General features: G+C 43.8%; 1 long non-coding RNA gene across 5 annotated transcripts in view; it reads left to right on the top strand.

The window, feature by feature from the left end:
- The first annotated feature begins 5,338 nt into the window (after positions 1 to 5,338).
- The window catches only part of LOC129647677 (uncharacterized), a 54,156-nt gene continuing 37,422 nt past the window's right edge, over positions 5,339 to 22,072 (top strand). Inside the window, exons 1-4 of one of the 5 annotated variants that reach the window (XR_008712440.1) lie at positions 7,481 to 7,610; positions 8,033 to 8,145; positions 10,774 to 10,856; positions 10,972 to 13,330. This is a non-coding gene — a long non-coding RNA (uncharacterized LOC129647677). Of the gene's footprint in view, positions 5,426 to 7,393; positions 7,611 to 8,032; positions 8,146 to 10,773; positions 13,331 to 22,072 lie in introns of those variants that run through there. The other 4 variants (XR_008712430.1, XR_008712436.1, XR_008712442.1 and 1 more) reach the window with 4 other exon arrangements.

Genomic DNA, 22,072 nt, shown 5'->3' with positions numbered 1-22,072 from the left:
GACCTACATTCTCATGGAACAGATTCTCCCAACAGCCTGAATAAGCTTGGAAGCAGAGTTTTCCTTCTGATGCCTTCAGAAAGGAAGGCATCCCTATGGGCACATTGATCTTGGCCTCCTGGGACTCTCAACAGAGAAGTCCTCTTATCTATATTATGCCCATGATGCCGAAAGCTTGGCCTCTGTGCTCCTGTGCTGAATTGAATCTCAAAGACAGAGTTTGAGATGGTCCAGTGGCTATGACTCTGCACTCCCAATGCTTGGGGCCCGAGTTCTATCCCTGGTCAGCGGACTAGACCCTGCATACTGCAGTGAAGGTGGAAGATTCCCACATGCTGCAACTGAAACTGTGTGTGTGCTTAGTCGCTCAGTCGTGTCCCACTCTTTGTGACCTCACGGACTGTAGCCCGCCAGACTCCTCTGTCCATGGGGATTCTCCAGGCAAGAATACTAGAGTTGCCCTGCCCTCCTCCAGGGGATATTCCCAACCCAGGAATCGAGCCCAGGTCTCCCGCATTGCAGGCAGATTCTTTACCATCTGAGCCACCAGGGAAGCCCAAGTATGCTAGAGTGGATAGCCCATTCCTTCTCCAGGGGATCTTCCCGACCCAAGAATTCAATACTTCAGTGCGCCATTGCTGACAAGGTTTAGGTGTGCATGGTCTGAGGTGGTTGTTTTCCTAATCTTGATTAGTTTCTCTGGTACCTTCAATCTTGCCTTGGGTGGTTTCTTGGCTGTTCCTCCCTTGATTAGTAACAGTTGGACTCCACCCTTTGGAATTCAGGGAAGGTCTTGGAGGCTGGAATCTTGCCTACAAGAAACAGGGGACAAAAAAAAGGCTTCTATGCCCAGGAACCCACATGGTGCTCCCCCACTCCCACAGTTTCACCCAGACTTCTGACTCATGGAAACTATGAGATAATAAATGGATGCTGTTTTAGCTCCTAAATCTGTGGCAATTTCATGTCAGCCATCAAGACACACATAGGACATGTAGCTTTCATGCCTTTCCCGCTGGCATCCTTTAATTCCTTAGCTTCTGCCCTTGTGAATGCCAAGGACAAAATCCAAGCTCATAAACCCAGTCCTATCCTGTAGGTAGAAGGAAAAATAAGGCAGCAGCTGGGGTCATATTCTGGGGCTCTCATGTGGCTCAAAGAGGAATAGATCAAGGGTGGAGTCCACTTACTTCAATAATCAGATTCTGGTCTCCAGCAACTCACTGCCAGAGGGGTGTAGAGGGAAGGACTCCAGTGTGAATGTCAATCGCCCTAAATTTTCTCTGGTTAAAAATTAACCAGCCTATTAGCCTTAAGAGAGATAAGAAATCAAACATTTATTGAGATCAGTTCATTTAATCAGCCTACTTAAATCTATCTAAATGAAGCTCAGGAGATAAGAACAGAAAAACCAAGAGGCTCTATAGTTGTTCAAATTTCTTTCCACAAGTCAGGATGCCTGGGGAAGGAGGAGGAATTTTCTTCATGGGAATTACAGATAAGAGTTCCTTATAATCTTGTAGCCTCGTGTTCTGGGAAACAAACTCGCTCAGAAGGACAATGTAGATAGTGGATTGCAGGTTATTACACCGGTGGGCCCAAGGCAGAGTCTCCTCTTAGTCAAGGACCCCGACCAGTTTTTGTGAAAACCTTATACACCCTAAGGGTACTTGCCCAAAGCCACTTCCCCAAAATTTCCTGAAACTAGTCTGAACAAAGGAAAAAGAAAGATACAATCAAAGCTAACCTGCGATTCATAAGCTTTAAGCCTTAAGTAGTTAACAGTAAACAATTATCAATAGGCTTGTGGCCATATCCCAATAAGCATAATAGAATGTATGATTCTATTCGGATACACAGATAATTAGGGTATTCTTTTAGGCGATGGAGAGCCCTGGGGCTCTTCCTTGGCGGCGGAGTGGGGGGGGGGCAGGGGGGTGGGCCTGGTTTTCCACTTGGTATGTCGTTTCCATAGATACTGGCCATATAGCTCAAAGACCACAGTCCGGCCCAAGATGGAGCCCTGCTTTCAAGACAGAGCCTGTTCTGTTTCCTCCTTCAATAAAAGCGACAATATTAAAACTGCTTACTTTGTTTCAAGCCTGATTTTGAGTTTTTAATACGCTTTTAATTATTTCATTCCTATAATATGTAGAATAACTTACGCTAGACAAAAGAAAGAAACATACAGTACTCTAGAGCTGAAACTCCAGTACTTTGGCCACCTCATGTGAAGAGTTGACTCATTGGAAAAGACTCTGATGCTGGGAGGGATTGGGGGCAAGAGGAGAAGGGGACGACAGAGGATAAGATGGCTGGATGGCATCACTGACTCGATGGACATGAGTCTGAGTGAACTCCAGGAGTTGGTGATGGACAGGGAGGCCTGGCGTGCTGCGATTCATGGGGTTGCAAAGAGTCGGACACGACTGAGCAACTGATCTGATCTCAGAGGTGATTATTCAGAAGTTTAAGACAAAAAATGTAAATATCTCATCCTATTATATATAACTTCATAATTTGAGAAATCTCAATTTATTGATTTAAAAACAATAGTGAAATTAAAAGACACTTGCTCCTTGGAAGGAAAGCTATGACAAACTTAGAGAGCATATTAAAAAAGCAGAGACAACAGTTTGCCAACAAAGGTCCATATAATCAAAGCTATGGTTTTTCCGGTAATCATGTATGGACGTGAGAGTTGGACCATAAAGAAGACTGAGTGCCAAAAAATTGATGCTTTTGAATTGTGGTGCTGGACAAGACTCTTGAGAATCCCTTGGACTGGAAGGACATCAAACCAGTCAATCCTAAAGGAAATTAACCCTGAATATTCATTGGAAGGATGGATGCTGAAGCTGAAGCTCTAGTACTTTGGCTACCTGATGGGAAGAGCTGACTCATTGGAAAAGACCCTGATGCTTGGAAAGATTGAAGGCAGAAGGAGAAGGGGATGACAGAGGATGAGATTGTTGGATGCATCACTGACTCAATGGACTTGAATTTGAGCAAACTCTAGGAGACAGTGAAGGACAGGGAAGCCTGGTGTGCTGCAGTTCATGGGGTCAAAAAGTCAGACAGACTTAGCGACTGAACAACAACAACAAAACTAATAGCTAACACTGTGAATTTCTTACGTAGCAGGCTTTGCATGTTTATTTTACCTAATATGCAATGAGCTCATAATATTCGTTATATTATTATCTTCAATTTATAGAAAATGAAACGGAAGCAAAGCAATTGTTTGGAAACTTGTCCAGAATCCACCTTTGAAACAGGGACTTTGACCCTAGGGGCCACAGGTTTTAACCACTCTGCTCTATTGACCTGTTTCTATAAACCCAATAAGTGCCATGTACTCTGTTCTGTTTAATGCATTCATTGTGAAAACAGGCACATTTAGTGAAATGTCTGTCTAAATCTACAACTTGTAAATCTATAAATTCTTATGAATTTAAGTTAAAAATTCAATACAGACAACTCCAACTAGGCTGACAATATAACATCTGAGTCAGGCTATCTCTGCCCTAGGTTCTCTTTCCTGTTCTAACTCCCAGCCAGGTACATCCCAGCACGTTCCTTCCAGGAATGTCCTCGTGCTCTAACAAGCCAGACCAATTTCCTAATCCTAATCCATGAACACTCTGCCAGCTCCAGGACTGTGCATATTGACAGGACCCACAATTCCAACTTCGGGGGCAGTGATGGAATTCAAGAGTGCAGTAGTTGACTTGCCTCTGTCTGAAGAACTGTCACTTCGACACTTCTGCCTAAAATTTGGTAAACCATGGGTCCCCAACCTCCAGGATGTGATAATGCCTGACGATCTGAGGTGGACCTGATGTAATAACAATAGAAATAAAGCGCATGGTAAGTGTAATGCACTTGAAGCAACCCGAAACCATTCCCCTCCCCATCCCCCGGTCCACGAAAAATTGTCTTCCTGTGGTTCCTGGTGCCAAAAAGGTTGGGGGCCACTGCTCGAAATCTAGGAGCAGCAGCTTGAGTTTTGTAGCAGTTCTGCTCATGGACCACACAGATAGGCAATAACATGTGGACTCTGTTATTGTAGAAACCAACAAACTTCACAGTATAGTCTCTTGTATTCTCCCTCCACTTTAATTATGAGGAACTAACCACGGTACCCTGACTCCATTCAGGAACATTTTGCTTCACAGAAGTAAATCTTTTGTGAACACTGACATATAATTCTTTGATAACATCAGAAAATGGAATTCCACAATATATTAAAAAGTATCTCTTGCCACAGGAAATAGTTACTTATTTGTAGATGTCCCCAGGCTTGACTAGTTGTTAATTACAACTAAGATAATGCTGCATTTAATATTCAACTTGTTGGCATTTGTTTCTCAAGGAAATCCTTTTCTTCTCCGCCTATGGAAGCCAAGTTCTGTTTTATGTACTTAGAGGTCCCCAGGGACCCTAGCTCCCTCAAATAAATCATACATGATTATATTTACATCCTCATTGAAGCAGGAATATTTGAGGTCAGAACTGTGTTAAGAGTTAACTTGCCTTCCCTGCCTAGATGGGTAAAAATTTGCTGAAACCCAGTCAGTTCTTAGAGCCAACAACAGTTAATTTATCTAATGCCCTAACTCCCACCTCTGTGACTCCTTTTGGTATAAAGAATGAAGTTCTTTTTCTCACAGTATGTATGTCTCAAATACATTTGACTACTGAAAAGGCAGGAGGTAGAGTGGGGTAAGAGCCATTGACAGTGGAAATGACTCACAAGCACCTCATTCCACCCTGTTGACCTTGGAGTTGAGGACCCTGTGGGATTCCAGGACCAAGAGGGCTGGAAGGGTTACCTGGGGATATTGTTTTGGGTTAGGCAGAATTACTCAACAGGATACTAAACCTTGAGTTCATTAAACTACTGTTTTGGCCATCTCTCACATGCCCAGAAAGGTGCCAGTCTTTATGCACATGTTTGTGTGGTAGAAAGAGAGCGGTGCTTAATTGCAATGATTCTAAAACATCCAAGTGTTCACAAATTCCCCTCCATCACTTAATTGCGGCATCTAAACACCACCCACCCCGCCCCCCTGCCCTTTCCTGTAAAAGGAAAGACCTGGGGGCAGAGTCTTTCCTTTTACAACTAAAGATAACGCTGCTGATGTAAATGTCTCTGTGCAGGGTGAACAACTGCTTAAATTACAATAAAAATAAAACGTGCTGATGACTCTTTCTCTGAGCCAACTTTGATAAGGGAATGAATGGAGAGGAGAGTAGGGCTCAGAAATATTTTCTGTTGAGTCTTTCTCCTTGCTCACGCTAAACACGTCAAGCCCTGGTAGCATATGGGAATCCACCAAATCAACATACCGTGTTTACTGTTTTGTGGGTGGGAAGAACTTCTCTACTTTCCTGATGAATATTTTGCCTCTCTAAAACGCAGGTATGTCCTTCAGTATCCAACTAATAGGTTTATCTTCTAACTTGGCCATTAATAAGTTATGTGACTATGGGCACCTTGCCACATCCTTAACCATAAGAAGATCACTTATAGGGCTTCCCTGGTGGTCCAGTGGTTAAAAATCTGCCTTGCAATGCAGGGGACATGGGTTTGATCCCTGGTCCAGTAAAAATGCATGCGCCACAACTTTTGAGCCCACGAGCCTCAGCTGCTAAACACTGTGCTCCCTAGAGCCCACACTCTGCAATAAGAGAAGCCACTGCAATTGAGTTAGGTGACAGATGGGCTCCAGGTTAGATATTTACAACTGGCTTCCTGTTTGCATTTCATGGGGAATGAAGAAGTGGGCTGGATACTCATAACTGTTGGCATTTCCTGAGACAAGAGATAGGTCGGCTCTAGTTGAGGAATTTACAGTGTCCTGTTTGCCCTCCAAATTGGAAGTAACAACAGAAACAGGGTAAATAGCCAGTGTTTGTCTCTTGTGAACAGCTTATGGTAATAGTCATGGCAAGGACAAAGAGGGGCAAAACCTCGCTTGAGTAAAGGATTAAAGGATCTCCATTCCCCCCTCTTTGGGGACAAGGGAGACACTACACATGCGCAGAAAAGCTCCTTGTGGGTCAAAAGTCAAGGGATAACGCCAGGTCATAGGAGTCTTCCTCCTCCCAGAATCCTTCACTTCGAGATCCATCTTGGCTGAGGGGTGCATGTGCATCCAGGTTAGGGTCCCAGGGTAGGTCAGGTGTGGAAAAAGAAACCAGATATTTGACCTGATGGAAGACAAAGACCCAGAAGAACTGCTTTATATAAATGACTTAACCACGTCTTTACTGGACTCCTCCTCACTAGGGGGGACACCCACACTCTTTCTTTCTCTCCGGGTGTGCATCTCTGCTTTGCTTCTGTCTCATCTAAACAAACCATTTTTCTGTGTGCTCTCCCACTTGTTGTGCTTTGCCTCTAACAATTTTGTACCTGCATTCATGGTTTTGCCTCTGTGATAAATGCATTTTTTACTAGAGGCAAAAAATCGGGGGAAAATAGCTTCTAGCCTCTAGTTCTCACTGATCTAGTGGCTAGGATTCCTGGTTTTCATCCAGGCTACCCAGGTTCCTGGGTAGGGAATTAAGATCTCGCTTCACACCACTGCTCACTTTTGCCTTGCCAAGATCACAATGAGAAGCCATAAATAAATAAATAAATAAAATTTAAAAGGTGGATTATAGGAGATCCAGGCAGTGTATTTAGGAAAGAATGTTCCATTATTTGGCTGTCCTAGTGCACAGTCTGGGGGCTCTTTCTCTTTCCACTTTGGGTTATGTGGCTTGGAGCTGGCTCAGCAGAATTGATTTTGCTAATTGAAGAAACATGGGTTCTCTAATTGATAGCCACAGTGTTGGAATGGAAATTCTCCTAGCTAAGCCCTAGTTAGGTTAGTTCACCAGCCAGGTGAACTGTTTCCTCTTTCTTTCTGAAATTCCCTGTGATTTTGTACAATTATGGGAATGAGTCCTTCTATTGGAACTTTCCTTGGTGTTTCTAGGGTGGCCAAAGCTATTGACATACTTCTCAAGAGAACAAGAAGAGAGGGGAACAGCACACCCAGCTGACCCATCTGTCTGAAGTAGTTCCACCAATAAAATTACTTTACATTTATGTTACATGACGTGTGTGTGTGTGTGTGTGTGTGTGTGTGTGTGTGTGTGTGTGTGTGCTCCTGATCCTAGCAAAACATGTTATCAACCAACCAGGGCTGGTATCATGGGTCTCAATTCTGCTTCCACTTCAAAATCAGTTTGAAAGCCAGGTTCCCTCTTTCTCTTCATCAGACATTTTTAGTTGTCCCAATTCAGAGCAGGCTGCCCAACTGCCTTACATATTCCTCAGGTGGGATGAATGGTCCTAACTCCCAAGAAAATGATTGCTGAAAATGGCTTCAAATTGTCTTTCCCGCTTAGTGGGTGGACACCGCCACCCAGTGTTCTAAGGGGGAACTGCTGAGCAATGATCTTCAAATGCCTTATTGCTCCATTTCTCCATCAATTCCCAGGTGTGCCAACAATATCTCTATTATTTGGCTATGGTTAGGAAGGCTTCCCGAAGAAGGCAATGGCATCCCACTCCAGTACTCTTGCTTGGAAAATCCCATGGATGGAGGAGCCTGGTAAGGCTGCAGTCCATGGGATCGCGAAGAGTCAGACACGACTGAACGACTTCATTTTCACTTTTCACTTTCATGCATTGGAGAAGGAAATGGCAACCCACTCCAGTGTTCTTGCCTGGAGAATCCCAGGGACGGGGGAGCCTGGTGGGCTGCCGTCTATGGGGTCGCACAGAATCGGACACGACTGAAGCGATATAGCAGCAGCAGCAGCAGGAAGGCTTCCACAGCTTTCCATGCTTTTAACTAGTGTATGGAAAGGTTGTTTATAGCCAGGGTAGAGTTTCATGAGATGAAGCTGGAAAGGCAAGCAGAAGTGATGACATGCATGCTAAGTTAAGACGCACACAGACCTGCTCATTTCTCCCCGCATCTCAAGCATTTTGGGTTTCTGTGACTCTGTCTATTCTGCTTTCTTTTCCCAGGATGCTTTCCCCACCCACTCTGCCTTGAGATGCCCACTCTTCCTGGGAGGTTCAGCTGGAACATCTATCACCTTCGCTATGAAACTCGGATCACCACCCCTTGCCTTTCCCTGGTAAAAATCAGTCATGCATTTCTTTCTGCTCCTTCATGCCCTCTTCCCTATACCATTTAAATGTGTGTTTCAATGTTTATATACTTGTTTTGCATGTAAACTCTAGGTCCTGAAATGAGACAGACCATCTTATTATTCTGTATGTCCCCAAGGTTTAACAGGGGTTTTTTGCATATTATAAGGTGCATGATTAAAATAAAGAACAAATGGGAAAATATACACATTGGTTCTGAGGAATCAAGATTAAATGCTCTTAGAACAGAAAAATGAATATTATTAGGAGAGAGGGAAGAAACACTGGAAACATGAGGCTGGAAGAGCTAAGAGCTAACGGGAAGTAATCATGAATTCTAAGAAAGTAACTCATTTCACTACCAGAGAAAGCACTATTTGTGTAATGCTAAAATTCATATAATGATAATCATTATCTTTATTATTTCAGAAGGACAAGAAAGCCACATAAAGGCTTATGCAGAAATTAAGGGGCTACAATTCAGAAGATCACTAAAACCATTAGAAAAGATTCTAACTTTGCATTTCACTGAAATGTCAGGTTTCTTGCTTGGAAATGTCTCTATTTATAGGCTCATCGTCCTCCCAAGGTAGAAACCATCAAGATATCTCTAATCCGCCACTATATCCCTAATTCCCAACACCCACCTAATCCAGGTCAAATGCTGTGACCCCGGAAATGTCTCATTGCTTGGCTCCTGTCGGGCTGCTAGTTAGTCTCTCATCATTCCTCACTGAGATCATTCTGACAGTCCCCTCACCAGCTTAGCCCTAACTCCCCCCTTTCGAATCCATCATCCATCCCAAGGTCATTCTTCCTGAGCAACCTTTCTAAAACCCAGATGCTCTGCCCCTTCCCAGGTGAATATTCTCAGTCTGAAAGAGAAAGCCCAAACTCCTTGGTGTGGCGCAGCTTTCACGCTGCCTTTGTGTGCAGCCGATCTTAGACCCCACTGCTTTCTGCAGGGCTGGACCTTTGCCTCAGCTCAAGGGCCCCCAGAACCAGTCAAGCTCTTTTCAACCTTTAAACACTTTCACTTCATGCCTTTGAATGTGCTATTTCCCCTGCCAGTGAAAGGTTGTTGAATCACACGAAGACCCCGGGATTCTTGGCCCCCGGAGGAGAAGAATTCAATCCAGGGCCAGAGACGAAGCTTGATTGCTCAGAGCTTTTGTGTGATAAAGTTTTATTAAAGTATAAAGGAGATAGAGAAAGCTTCTGACATAGGCATCAGAAGGGGGCAGAAAGAATACCCGCTTGCTAGTGTTAGCAATGAAGTTATATACTCTCCAATGAATCCAAAGAATGTCTGGAGGTTGTAAAGACCTCACCAGACCTACTCCCATAATTTACATTTTAAGATAACAGAATTAGCCAGAAGGTTTAATCCAGAGACTGTCCTCAGGCAGGATACATTATTGTTATATAATCCTAAGGAATGTAGAGGAAAAAAAAAAGTTTGTCCTTTCTTTCTCCTTGAGAATTCCAGACCCCTCTCTCCTTGGGGACCCCTAGACTCCTTATCAACCTGCCTAGGAAATGACTCTCTCACCAGGACTATCTTAAAATCCCTTTTCAAAGAAGGTTAAGGTAGCATTTTTCCTGGAGACCCAGCTCTGAGAAGAGACTTTCCCCACTTCACGAAGCAGAGGTGAACTCTTCTTAACTGTGTCCTCACTGTGCATTGTTGATGCCCTTATTCCTACATTTTTTAAACTTCTATTATAGAAGTTATTAAGTTCTTTTGGAAGTCTCTTGGTCTGCCCTCCACTGGCTGAAAGTAACTGAAGTGGGGTGTAAAGCTTTGGTATCTTTACGGTCTTTATTTCTAGCACAAGGATGGAAAATGGCAAGTACTGAAAGCACATTTGTGAAATGAGTGAATAAATAATTGAAAATGAATGAATGGGCAAGCATGAAGAAACTATAAATGTCCCTGCTACACACGCAGTCAATCCACACAGAAGATCTTGAGGGTGGGATTCATGCATAAAATTGTTTAAAGCTTTCCAGAAGTTTCTGGTATGCAGACAAAGTGAAGAGACACTATTGTAAAGTAATCCAGAGGAAGTGCTCCTTTCCCATTAGTCCATCAATTTCCTTTTTAAGTTGAAGTGTAGTTGATTTAGGGCTTCCCAGTTGGCGCTAGTGGTAAAGAACTCACCTGCCAGTACAGGAGATGGAAGAGATGCAGGTTCTTCCCTGAGTCGGGAAGATCCTCTGGAGGAGGCCAGGGCAATCCACTCCAGTATTCTTGCCTGGAGAATCCCATGGACAGAGGAGCCTGGCGGGCTACAGTCCATGGGTCACAAAGAGTCGGACACGACTGAAGCGACTTAGCATGCACGCACCCATATAGTTGATTTACAATGTTGTGTTACTTTCAAGTGTCCATCAAAGTGATTCAGTTATATATATTTTTTCTTCAGATTGTTTTCTATTATAGGCTATTACAATATGTTGAATATAGTTCCCTGGGCTAGACAGAAGGTCCTTGTTTTTTTTTTTTTAACCTATTTTGTATATAATAGTGTGCCACTTTCCTTTTAAATCCTTCTCAGCCTTGGTCCTTGATGAAGGGATCCCTGACTGCCTCTACTGTTAAACCTCCACAGGGAAGCAGTGACAGGATCATCTCTGTCCCTCTACTGAACTTGGTGAAGAAGGAAGCCTGCTAGCACAAGGGTGACATCCAGTGGTGAAAAGGAATTTATTCTCCCATTGTCCCATTCCCTGAAAAATTACAAGTCCGTGGGAGAACCCAGTCTACACACCTCCTTGCACTGGTTCAGTGGTGGGTTTTTTTGTCCCAGGTAACTGATGCCACTCCAGGAAGATGCCTGGCCTGAACTGCACTCTTGGAAACTCAGCGGGGAGGTTTTGGTCTTTGTTGAACTTGGTCTTCGCCTTCCCCGTGCTCTGCCTGCCTGCTGACCACCCTCTGTGGCTCTGTTCCCAGCCCGGTGTCATTCACAGGCGTGGGTCCAGAGCCCCTGGCCTCCAGCCTCACACCACCCACGTGTCACCCACTGTTGCCACTGAGAAAGGGTCCGTGCGCTCTGTCCCCTGGCTGGGTCTCCCAGGTTGCAGGCAAGACGCATGGGAAGGGGTGCTTCTGATTCTCACTGGCTCATAGGCTCCCCCCAGATTCTGTGCCTCCTTCTATACCTGGCACTGCTGCTGCTCCCCCAAATATGGAGGAAGCTGATGCTCATGGCATTGTTTCAGTTTGCTGGGGTAACAAACGAAGTACAAAGTACCACAGACTCTGGCTTAAAAAACAAAGATTCATTTTTTTTCTCACGTTCCTGGAGGCTGAAGTCCCAGATCAAGGTGCTACCAGCATGGTTTCTTCTGAGGCCTCTCTCCTTGGCTTGTGGGTGGCCACTTTCTCCCCATGTCTTCACCTGGTTGTCCCTCTGTCTGCGTGCTAATCTCCTTTTATAAAGACACTGATCGTATTGCAGAAGTGGGGGAAGGGGGTGATTACTGATTCAGTCTCCCTACCTGATACTGGTCTGTTCATATTTTCATGTCTTCAGTACTTAGTCTTGGTATGCTGTGTGTTTTCAGAAATGTATCCATTTTTATCTAGGCTATCCAATTTGTTGGCATACACATCTTCATAGTATTCTGTTATAATCCTTTTTATTTCTGTGGCATGGGTCATAAAGCTCACTCATTTCTGGTTTTATTATTTGAATCTTTTCTCTTTTTTTTTCTTAGTTTAGCTAAGGATTTGTCAGTTTTGTTAATCTTTTCAAAAGACCAATTCTTAGTTTGATTAAAAAATTTTTTTTTCTGTTCTCTATTTCACTGATCTCTGCTCTGATCTTTTTTATTTCCTTTTTCCTGCTAGATTTGGGTTTAGTTTGTTTGTTCTTTGTTTTCTAGTTCCTTGAAGTATAAAGTTAGGGCTTGGGTTTTTCTCTTTTTGGCTGCACTGGAGGGCTTGTGGGATCTTAGTTCCCTGACCAGGGATTGAACCCATGCCTTCAGCAGTGAAAGTACAGAGTCCTAACCCTTGGACCACCAGGGAATTCTCTAAGCAAGGTTGTTAAATTGAGGTAGTTCTTTTCTTGGCTGGCCCCTGTTCTGGTTGCCAGGCTCTGACTTGTGCAGAAGCTGCTTCTGGCTGCTGTTTTACAGGGCCTGGTCGTGAGGAGGCTGGTGTGGAATCCTAAGGGGCCCTGGGGCTCGTCCTGGCTGCCTGGTAAGTGGAGTCAGGGTCCCAAAGTCTCTGAGGCTGCTGCCCATCCACTCGCAGGTAAGGTCAGGTCCCATGGTTAGTGTAGGACTACTGGCAGGCAGAGCTGGTTCCTGGAGTCTGGCTGCAGGGCCCGGAGTCCCAAAGCTCTGCTCAGGTCATTTCAGGGGGTGGGGGAAGTGCAGTGGGTCTGGGTGGAGGACTGGACAGGGACACCTACTCATACAGTCTGGTATGAGGTCTGGGGAAGCCCCAGTGGCTCAGCAGGAAAGAGCTCGCCTACAGTGCAGGAGACATAGTGGACTCAGGTTCCATCTCTGGACTGGGAAGATCCCCTGGAGGAAGGCATGGCACCCCAGTCCAGTATTCTTGCCTGGAAAATTCCATGGACAGAGGAGCCAGGCAGGCTGCAGTCCATGGGGTCGCAAGGAGTCAGGTGGGCTTCAGTTCATGGGGTCACAAAGAGTGGGACACGACTGAGCACTCCCGACAGTCTGGAGTGTCCAGAAGTTTGCATTGCCCTCCTAGTGGCAGGGCCAGGGATCAGCTGGTTCCAGAGTAGTGTCCGGCCTGTAATGCAGGATTACGGCTTTCTGCTTATAGTGTCTGCTCCTTGGGGGTTCAGAAGTTAATTAAAGCTTCTTAGAGGGAGCGGGCAGTGCAGGTGCAGGGGCGGGTGGAGCTGGGTCTCTGCCCTCAGGTGGGCTGGCCTTTCCTGGAGGCATGTCCAAAGGCAGCTGTGACTCTTTAGTGGTTAGGCAGCCTGTGGGCTGATGGGAAGGCCTGTGTCCCATCCCAGCTAGTTGGCTTGTGCGTGTTGGCAGAAGCCAGGTCTTAGGGTTAGCGAGGCAAGATATCAGCCGTTGCAGGGCCCTGTGGCTGAACGCTCCCCAATATGTGTCTCCATCCCCATGGTGACCTGCAGCCACCCCTCGCTTCTCCAGGAGAGGCTCCAAGACCAGCAGGTAGGTCTGGCCCAGGCTTCTATCAAATTACTGCTTTTGTGCTTGGACTCAGTGCGAGCAAGATTTAGTATGCCCCTTCTGAGTGAAGACTCTTATTTCCCCTAGTTCTGTGGGGCTCGTCTTCCCCCACCCCTCTGCCCTCGACTGGGGAGCCTGACATGGGGCTCGGAGCTCTCATGTCTGCAGGAGAACCTCTGTGATACTTTTCTCCTGTTTATGGGTCTCCCAACCAGGGAGGATGGGATTTGATTGTATCTCGAGTCCACCCCTCCTTTTCATCTCCTTGTGTTTCCTTCTTTGTCTTTAGTTGTAGAAGGCCTTTTCTGGTAGGTTCCAGTCTTTCTCATAGATGGTTGTCCCGAGGCAGTTATGATTTTGGTGTGCTCGAGAGAGGAGGTGTGCTCAGGGCCATCCTGCCGCCATCTTGACTATTCCCCTAGTCCTTTTTTTAATGTAAACATTTACAACTCTAAGTTTCCCTCTTAGCCCTGCTTTTGCATAGTTTTAAGTTATTCTGATTCTGATTAAAGGAATAATATAAAGATGTAAAGTTATCCGTAAGATCCAACGCCTACAGTTTTCATTACCGAAAGCCAGTGTCTCTCATAACGATGGCTGTCTCGTAACGTTTTCTCTTCACAAGAATCACCTGAGGCTCTCCTAACATGTAGACATGGGCCCTCGCCCCAGGTTTTCTGAATTAAAATCTCTCTAGTACTTAACGACAACAATCAGCATTATTAACAACAACAATCAGCATTATTAACAACCTCCCCAGGAGAATTGAACTCATGCTGTGAGTGCGTGCTCAGTCCTGTCAGACTCTTTGGGACCTCATGGACTGTAGCCTGCCAGGCTTCTCTGTCTATGGGATTTCCCAGGCAAGAATACTGGAATGGGTTGCCATTTCCTACTTCAGGGGATCTTCCAGACCCAGGGTTTGAATCCGTGTGTGTCTCTTACATCTCCTGCCTTGGTAGGCAGATTCTTTACCAGTGCACCACCTGGGAAGGCTCATGCTAAAAATTGAGCAACTCTCTTCCACTCTATGCTGTCTCCTTCTAATAGTTAGCATAGTGCTTGCACAGAGTAGAGACCCAGCAGCTTTGTAGACACAAGTGAACAAAAGTATGAGCCAGTAGGGCATTTATCTGGAAAGGAACCCCAGACCTTTCATGTCTTCCTGATTCCAAATCCAGTGCAGTTTCCCTAATCCCTATTGGATAACATCCTCAGGATCCCTTCTGAAGTCAGGAAGACATTAAACCATTGTCAGAAATGGCCCTCTGCTGGTTCTTTTTTTTTTTTTTTTTTGGTTTTGTTTTTTACTTTTGGTTTAATTTTTATTTTATATTAGATATAGTTGATTTACAATGTTTTAGTTTCAGGTGTACAGCAAAGTGATTCAGTTATACATATATATATATATCTCTCTCTCCATGCTTTTCCAGGTTTTTTTCCCCCCATACGGGCTATTACAGAATGTTGAGTAGAGTTTCCTGTGCTATGCACCAGGCCTTGTTGACTATTTCTATATAGTAGTGTCTATGGGGGAGAAGGCAATGGCACCCCACTCCAGAACTCTTGCCTGGAAAATCCCATGGACGGAGGAGCCTGGTAGGCTGCAGTCCATGGGGTCGCTAAGAGTCGGACACGACTGAGCGACTTCACTTTCACCTTTCACTTTCATGCATTGGAGGAGGAAATGGCAACCCACTCCAGTGTTCTTGCCTAGAGAATCCCAGGGACGGCGGGGCCTGGTGGGCTGCCGTCTATGGGGTTGCACAGAGTCGAACACGACTGAAGCGACTTAGCAGCAGTGTCTATGGGGTCGCACAGAGTCGGACACAACTGAAGTGACTTAGCAGCAACAGCAGTGTGTATGTTAATTCCTATTTCATTCTTTCCCACACCTTTCTCCTTTGATAACCATGAGTTTGTTTTTGAAGTCTGTGAGTCTATTTCTGTTTTATAAAAGGGTTCATTTGTATCATTTTTCAAGATTCCACATGTAAGTGGATATAAGTGATACCGTTTATTTGTCTCTCTTACTTCACTTAATATGATAATCTCTAGGCCCACCTATGTCCTGCAAAGGCATTGTTTCCTCCTTTTTATGGCTGAGTAGTATTCCATTGTATATCCGTCCATCGTCTTTATCCATTCCTCTGTCAATGACATTTAGCTGGCTTCCATGTGTTGGCTATTGTCAATAGTGCTACAATGGGCCCTCTGCTGTTGATTCTGAAGGCTGTCTCTCAAGCTGTCACAACTCAGACGTCATGTCTGCCAGACTTACTGTCCAGCCTGCCCATGAAGCAGGTAACTTGTCTGAAGCTCGGAGCAGTGGTTAAACTCAGATTTCCCCCCACTCTCCCCAGGGATAATTTATTCCCAATAGAATCTTTCATAAAGGATCCTCCCCCTCAAAAAGCCTTAGTCCTGAGGAGGAAAAAGAAACTTTGAGATTACTTTCTGATAAAAGGCCACTATAACCTTGGTGTTTGTTGTACTATTCTATAAGGACTGATAACGCTTGCCTCATCCAACTGATGGTGAATTTGATTCCATCTTGAATTCCACTACTGTGGACTGGGGGGAAAACTGCTAATCTCTCTCAATGGAAGAGGACAAAGAAAGGCCATCTCTGGACTTGTGAGGTCACACACAGCTCAGGGAGCATGGAATTTATTGAGTTTGCTGCCAGCTCAAGCCATTTTCTCAAAATGGCTTTCTCTGGGGAGCGATATTATGCTAAATATTGTTACGAGCTCCGAGGATAGGTTATAAAATGATATTTGCCTGTTTTGTCAGCTTTATGTCTTGTTTTAATAGTTGTTTAAAATGTGGAAAAATCAAGGGGAAAAAAGCCCCACACCAAGTAAAAAGACTAAAGAAAGAACGGAGGGGAAGTGGAGAGTAAGCATAGAAAAAGAGAGCAAATAGATAAAAGAGCTTGCTATTCTGAAAAGGGGAAGAAAATTTAGGTCCTGCCTTCCTCCCTTTCATTTGAAGGGAGTGTGGCATAAGTTTTTCACTTTCTTGACACCCCTACCCACCCAGACTGTCCGTGACCCTGTTCTTTTTTTCCTCTTCAATTTCTCTTAGGTTTTGAAGGATAATCTTAGAAAGTTTTCAATTGCTTGAGCGTGGCACTGAGGCTGTGCATAGACTCCTCTGAGTCAGATGCTGTTTAACAGAGGATACAGCTGCAGAAAGGAATCAATTTTTGCATCTTGTACATTTTAACAGCCCACACTGGCTGCCCTCCTTCCTCTCCCTTCATCTCCTGGAAACCCTTCAGCTGAATCCTGCAAGCTCGTTCTCTTAGGAAGACAGCTGCATGTAATCCCTTGCTATTTAGGGTATAGAAATTCTGCCTTGCTTGGGTAGAGCAAGACTTCTGGGCTCCAATCTGCCTTTTTATCTCTCCTACTCCAACAAGAGAGAGACCATGAAAAATTGAAAGGAAAGGTTTCCATGGGGCCCTAGGTTTCCAGTCCCCACCACATCTTCCCCACTACACACACCAAAAGCAAAAGTATAGGATATCCTCCTACCATTAAGGAACTTATTAAATTATAAGGTATATCGCTTTTCTACTCAATGTTTTGCACTTGTGAAAAAAGGGAGAGGGAAGAACAAAAGGGGAGCTTAGTGGTAAAGAATCCACCTGCCAATGCAGAAGGCACTTAGATCCCTGGGTCAGAAAGATTCCCTGGATAAGGAAATGGCAACCCACCCCAGTACTCTTGCCTGGAAAATCCCATGGACAGAGGAGCCTGGTGGGTTACAGTCCATGGGGTCGCAAAGAGTCAGAGATGACTGAGCATGCATACACAAAGAACAAAAGAATTAATTTGACATATAATTCTGGTAACAAATATTATGTTGTTTACATCTCTAGCAAAGTCAACTATAAACATCCAGGGAAAGTGGCTGTGCCGTCTTTTCCTATACCCACCTCTCTCTCTCCCCTTCTCCCCCTCACCCCCTCTCCCTCCCCTCTGCTCACCTTGATACTCTTCTACAAGCGGCAACCTGCCAAATGAAGGCCAGGCCGTAGTCTTGAAGTCTGAATGTTGCTTCTGCTTTGTATTAAAAATACTAGTTATTGAAACTGAGTATAACTTGATGTAGTCCCACTTGTTTATTGTTGCTTTTGTTCCCCTGGCTTTCAGTGTCAAATCCAAAACTGCCGCACCAGTATCAAGAAGCTTATCCCTGTGTTTCTTCCAAAAGTTTTACAGTTTCCAGTTTTACATTCTATAATCCATTTTGAGTTGATTCTTGTGTGTAGTATAAGACAAGGTTCTAGTTTCATTCTTTTGTATGTGACTTTCCAGTTTCCCCAATACCGTTTATTGAAGAGACTATCTTTCCCCATTGTGTGTTCTTAGTGCATCTGTCATAAATTAATTGACCACATATGTATGCATGGGTGTATTTCTCAGCTCTCTATTCTGTTCCATTGATCATTGTGTCTGTTTTGACACCATACTGTTTTGATTATTACAGCTTTGTCATGTAGTTTGAAATCAGAACATGTAAAGACTCCAACTTTGCTTATTTCTCTGGAGATTCCTTTGGCTATTCAGGGTCTGTTGTGATTTCATACACATTTTAGGATTGTATTTTCTATTTTTGTGAAAAGAATGCCATTGGAATTTTGAAACAGATTGCATTGAACCTATAGATCATTTTGGATAGGAGGGACATTTGAGTATTCTTCCTGGCCTTTTTCTCCATAGGAAGCAAAACGACCTATTACAGAGTTTCCAGACCTTTCTATCTCCTCTCGTATGGGATCCGCTTACCTGCATGTCTTTTCGCACCTGCTCTCTGCCTTGTTGTAAAGAGCCTGCCTGCCCCTGTATGGGGAGCTCTGTGAGTGTGAGAAGTTGGGTCAGTATCAGGATGAATGAGAATGTCTTACTCAGTATTAAAATTAGCAAGACCACTTTACAAAAAATCTGATTTATTTCACTCCAGTCTTGTCTGTCATAAAGGTAACATTTTGATATCCATCTGCCTGACTTTTTTGACCATCTCTCAGGTGGAGAAGATAGGCTGTTACTTACTCCCTAAAATCTCAAAATGATCAATGCTAACGAGGCATTCCCATGAGGAGCAATTGAACTGGTTTTCTCCCTTATAGTTTATTATAAGATATTGACACAGTTCCCTGTGCTGTAGGGCCTTGTTGTTTACCTATTTTTTATCTAGTAATTTGTATCTGCTACTCCCAGACTCCACATTTATTCCTCCTCCATGCATTTCCCCTTTGGTAACCAAAAGTTTTCTATATCTGTGTGTCTGTTTCTGTTTTGTAAATAAGTTCATTTGTATCATAGTTTAGACTCCATGCATAAGTGATATCAAATGATATTTGTCTTTCTCTGACTTCACGTAGCATGATAACTCTAGCTCTATCCATGTTGCTGCAAATAGCATTATTTCATTTTTATGGCTGAGTAATATGCCATTGTGTGTGTGTGTGTGTGTGTGTGTGTATGTATATATGTATACACATACCATGTCTTCTTTATACATTAATCTATTGATGGACATTTAGGTGGCTTTCATGCCTTGGCTATTGTAAATAGTGCTGCTATGAACGCTGGGGTATGTGTATCTTTTTCAAAGTAGAATTTTCTCTGGATAAAAGGTCAGTTTTCATTCCAGTCCCTAAGAAAGGCAATGCCAAAGAATGGGAATTACATTCCCACCAACAGTGTAGTGGGATTTTCTTTTCTCACACCCTCTCCAGCATTTATTATTTGTAGACTTCTTGAGGATGGCCATTCTGAATGGTGTGGGGTGATACTTTGTTGTAGATTTGATTTGCATTTCTCTAATAATTAGCAGTGTTGAGCAGCTTTTAATGTGTTATTTACCATTTATATGTCTTCTTTGGAGAAATGACTATTTACATCTTCTGCTTGTTTTTTGACTGGGTTGTTTGTTTTTCTGTTATTGAGTTGAATGAGCTGTTTGTATATTTTGGAAATTAAGCCCTTGTTGGTTGTCTCATTTGCAAATATGTCTTCCTAGTCCATACATTTTGTTTTGTTTTGTTTTGTTTATGGCTTCTTTTGCAGTGCAAAACTTATAAGTTTGATTAGGTCCTAATTATTTATTTTTGCTTTTATTTCTGTTGCCTTATGAGGCTGACCTAAGAAAACATTGCTATGATTTATGTCAGAGAATATTTTGCCTATGTTCTCTTCTAGAAATTTTAATATAAGTGTCTTATATTTAAGTCTTTAAGCCATTTTGAGTTTATGAGGGAGTGTTCTAACTTCACTGATTTACGTGTGGCTGTCCAGCTTTCCCGGTGCCACTTGCTGAAGGGACTGTCTTCTCCATTGTGCAGTTTTGCTTCTCTTGTTTAAGATTGATTGTAGGCATGTGGGTTTATTTCTGTGAGCCAAGAATATTGATGGTAGGCAAAATCAAGATTTAAAGGAACAAGATGCTCCTTGTGAATCACTTGGGAATTTGCCTACAGTGCACCTTCCCCAAAACATTTTGCTTCCATCTATGGGAAACTGGTTATAATGTGCTAATTTGGATGGAAGAAAACAGCTTACTATCATCTGCCCAGAAACTGCCACAATTCAAATGGTCTGTGCTTCAGATGGGAACGATGCCCTCCAGGGTTGCGTAGTACCCAATCTGTCCTATGGTCAATGAGTCAATGCTGTGTCCAACACCATATTAGGGGCAAAGTGGACAGACACCCATACACCAAATTCCTTCTTCCCTCATTCAGTAGAAACATCCTTCATGTAACTCAGTCCCTCAAAGGCCAACTCTCAAACTGGCCATGTGTGACTCATTTTGGACTCTTGGAACCATACTTGTTATACATAAATGAAGATATCCAAGTTCTTCATGGACCAGCCTCTAGCATTACCTGATTTTAGGTCTCTGGTGCCAGACCTTTTTCAGATCTACCAAGCTCCTGGGCCTGCAGCTTGCTGTTCTAAATGCCAGTCACCCAAGCCCAAAACAACTCACTGATGCTCATGTGGCCCAGTGTCTTTGTACAATTGCCACTCCAATTCTCACCGTCTCTGCAAAAGCCTAGCATAGTGGGTGCTCAAAAAGCTATTTAATGAATAAATAAATTAACACATTCCCCTTCTGTGAACACAGTACAGCTTCCTCCTGGTGTCAAATTTGCCTAAAATGTATTAATTTCTTTTAAAATTGAAAACATTTTATTTCTTATGAAAAAGATGAAAGTTGCATAATTTAGAAGTCTAATCACCAATAAAAGATTCATCTTAGACTGTGTATATAATTCCACAGGTCAGATAATGGATGAACTGTTTCAACAGATTTGTTGTTGTTATGAGGAGGAGAGTACTATAATCTAGGATTAATAATAGACACCAAATCAGTCACTGGTTGATTCTGCCAACTTTTTCAGCAGATGTTGCAAGGCATAGTATAACATATCATTACTTTAAAAAAATAATCGGGATATAATTGCTTTGCAGTATTGTGTTTCTGCTGTACAATGAAGTGACTCAGCTATATGTATACATATATCCCCTGCTTCTTGGATCTCCGTCCCACCCCCCTTCCAAATGTATTCATTCTTATTTTAACCTTTGTGACTTTTTCTATACCCACATTCTGCCCATACTAGTATATTTTTGATATTATTTAGATTGAATCACCTTTTTTCTCAAATGTTTGAGGAGTAGAAATCCTACTTTAAAGGGTACTTTAAATTCTAAATTGGGGCTTCTCTGATAGCTCAGTTGGTAAAGAATCCTCCTACAGTGCCGGAGACCCTGGTTCGATTCCTGGGTTGGGAAGATCCTCTGGAGAAGGGTTAGGCTACCCAATCCAGTATTCTTGGGCTTCCCTTGTAGCTCAGCTGGTAAAGAATCCTCCTGCAATGTGGGAGACCTGCGTTCGATCACTGGAGAAGGGAAGGACTACCACTCCAGTATTCTAGCCTGGAGAATTTCAAGAACTGTATAGTCCATGGGTTCACAAAGAGTTGGACACGATGGAGTGACTTTCACTTTCATATTCTAAATGATAAACAGCGTCGTATCACAGTAAACTGTTCCAACCTCACACGACCAAAAACTGTGTCCAGTGCGAACACTTCTGAGGTATCACACTTCAGAGAACACTGACCTAGGTTCTGGAGTCCACCATGTCTTGAATCGGGACCCAACAAGCTCCCTGGTGCCAGGTGAATGATGCATCTGATCCCTACCTGCAGGCCTCATCAAAGGTGGTTCAGATTATGACATGTGTCAGTAACAGGACAGGGAGAGCCAGTGTTTAGAAGAACCAGGAGAGATAGGCCACAGGCTCCCAGGCTGTCAACCCTTGTCAAAAGGAGACAGAGCAGGGCCTGAAAGCCCAAAGTAATGAATCAGAATAATTATTCAGAGTCATTTGTCTGAAGGAGAAGCAGAAAGAGACTGTCGTCTTTTGCAGGAAGTGCTTAGGTGACTGTGGACCCTGCTGGACAGACAAGCTCCTGCCAGAGACCTGGCTGGAAAGCCAGACAGTCCCATCCTCCACACTTCCCGATGAAGTCCCCTCCACGCTGGTTGTCAGGGATCTCAATGGCTCATTGAGAAAGTTTCTGCTCAGCATCTGACAGAAGACACTGCTTTCCTACGTCTGCTTGGCTGTAGATATAGGAAACAGGTGTTGCTGGGTGGTGTCAGGGACCAGCCAGGTCAGGCAGCCGAGAGTGACTTG

This window comes from Bubalus kerabau, chromosome 1, assembly GCF_029407905.1.
Source record: "Bubalus kerabau isolate K-KA32 ecotype Philippines breed swamp buffalo chromosome 1, PCC_UOA_SB_1v2, whole genome shotgun sequence".
NCBI classification, from domain to species: domain Eukaryota; kingdom Metazoa; phylum Chordata; class Mammalia; order Artiodactyla; family Bovidae; genus Bubalus; species Bubalus kerabau.
This window is presented reverse-complemented; position numbering and strand designations above follow the sequence as displayed.